We start from the raw sequence: 2,481 nt of genomic DNA, 5'->3' as shown, positions 1-2,481 counted from the left end.
AGAAAGCTACTGGTTTTGTTTTTTGAACTAATTGGTGTTTCCCGGCTAAATGCTAGTACATCGCTGTAGTTAAAACTTTGGGTTTACTTTTGTGAATGAAATAGTGTGTAAATTCAGCACTTTTTTTTGTCTATCGAATAGTAAAGGTAGCATCGGTCTATTATAAATACTGAAAAAAATTTAACATATTTGCTTGCTGCTGATTGATTCTAGGATAGAACCCCAGTTGGATTTGTTTGTGGTCAGATTCTTCTTCAACGTAAGCATGTGTGTAGGCTCATCAAAGATTTAACAAAAACCTATAAATCATTCCGAACGAGCTCGAAGCTCTGATTAGTGCATAAACATCTCACTTCACTTATAACTTAAACAAGAGTACAAATGCAGTTCAAAACAAAATTTAGGAAGAGTACAAACTATGGATTGCAAAGTTAAAAAAATTTGTTAAGGGATTTCACTTGTATTATCAGCTCCAATTGCATCACTTGTAATTTCTTTCTTCTTTTTGGGCTTCAGGACTAGTTTAACCAACCAAGCAATCCATTCATGAAAGTGAAGAATAACATAAACTCCTAATCCTCCAATTATACCATTAGGTATAGAATTAGTAAATGGCATGAGAATTATTGTTATAAAAGCCGGTATTGCCTCTTTAAAGTTGCTCCATTCTATGTCTTTTGCCACCCTCATCATGATCACCCCAATCATAACCAAAGAAGGACCTATTGCCCATGGAGGCACATTGATTAACAATGGCGCGAAAAATAAGGCCAAGAAGAAATATATACCTATGATCACCGCTGTTAGTCCTGTGCGTCCACCTTCCTTCATACCCGTCGATGATTCTGTGTATGTTGCCACAGGAGGGACACCAAGAGCAGAGCCCACGACTGTCACTGATGCATCGATCAAGTAAGCTATGTATTCGTTCTCAAACGATCCTTTATCGTTTATGAACCCTCCTATTTCGGCTAAGGTGTACAATGTCCCAGTGGTTGCAAGAATGTCAATGTATAGCAAAGTGAAAAGTGACACCCAAGTTGTTCCTTTAGAAAAATCACTCAGACTGATTTTACCTGCTATTTTTTTGATTTTGTGGAAATCTACCACTTTTTTGAAATATTTGTATCTTGCTTCACCCTCAACTGTCTTAGGGAAGTATGTAACTGAGGTGCCCCTAAACCATGAGACTGTAGTCACAAATAATATTCCATATATCATGCTACCTTTAATATCATGGGCTTGTCCATAGCTCATAATCAAAAAGCCCACTATGCCCAACCACAAAGTTGGGCTTTTTAGCGAGAGTAGTCGAACAATTGAACTTGGGTCAGGCCCAATTAGGCCCACACCTTGTTGGGATTGTAGCCCAACAAAAGCCATGAACAACCCCATCCCTACTGCACAAGCAAGACGTACCGAAGGTGGGATTAGTCGACCTAGCTTGGCCCGAAGCCCGGTGGCTGATATCGCGATGAAAAATAAGGCCTCCACTATCCACAAGCCCAATGCACTTGAATATGAAATGGGCCCACTTCCATGGAACCCCACCAAGTTGTAGGCCATGTACATGGTCTGACCGGTTCCCGGGGCTAGCCCAAAGGGAAGGTTGGCTAAAAGGCCCATAGCAAAGCAGCCCATCATTCCAGCCAATGAAATGGCTACAATCAAGTCACTCTTGACCACTGAAATGCAGTTGTCATACTCCATGTTGGGCTCCTCCGGGCTCGGGCCCGGGCTTGGTACTGGGCACGTACCACCGGTGTCGCTAAGGAGGGTGGAGACGACGGTGATACAATAAGCCATGGCAAGGAAAGTAGTGGTAGCAGCCCTAAACTCCCTTGTGAAACAAGTCTTCCTCTCATCTAATTTGAAGTATTTGCCCACTCTACTACTTGAGATGTTGTCATTCAAGCCTTTTTCAATGTTGTTCCATGCTTTTGATGATCTAACACAAAATCCTATAACCATCTCCATACACTAAATAATCTATTTTATAATTTTTGTGGTAAAACTATATAATTTTTAAGGACTTTTAATTTGAATGGAAATGAGCATTTTTATTTTTGATGGTGAATGAGTTGGAGCATCTAAGCTGTCTTATCTAGGATATATCCTCCAGTGAGGTTAGTTAAGTTAGAGATGATTTGTTTTCCAAAAAAAAAAGTTAGAGATGATTTATTACCATAATAAGAATAATTACTTATTTGGTTCAAAACATTTTTTTTTATTTTATTGCATGAGAAAGAAATGAATGGGATTATGGGTAGAGAAAATTTATTGTGAAACTACCTTGCATTATAATACAGCTTGTGCATTGTGAAACTGACAGAAAATATCACCTTTTTTTCCTTACTTTCTCCCTTACAAAGAGGAAGCACCTTGGACTTTTCAGATTTGAACTTCTTACATAGTGTCATTAAGGTTACATTGATAATTAATCAATTTTATCTCTACAACAACAATTGGGAGGGGACTGAA

The 2,481-nt window shown here is 38.9% G+C and overlaps 1 pseudogene; it reads right to left on the bottom strand.

Annotated features, from left to right (window-relative positions):
* Positions 1 to 444: 444 nt before the first annotated feature.
* LOC145618595 (adenine/guanine permease AZG2 pseudogene) lies at positions 445 to 1,977 on the bottom strand (annotated as a pseudogene).
* Positions 1,978 to 2,481: the final 504 nt, after the last annotated feature.

The sequence above is a fragment of the Chenopodium album genome, chromosome 26 (genome assembly GCF_948465745.1).
Source record: "Chenopodium album chromosome 26, dcCheAlbu1.1, whole genome shotgun sequence".
Lineage (NCBI taxonomy): Eukaryota > Viridiplantae > Streptophyta > Magnoliopsida > Caryophyllales > Amaranthaceae > Chenopodium > Chenopodium album.
This window is presented reverse-complemented; position numbering and strand designations above follow the sequence as displayed.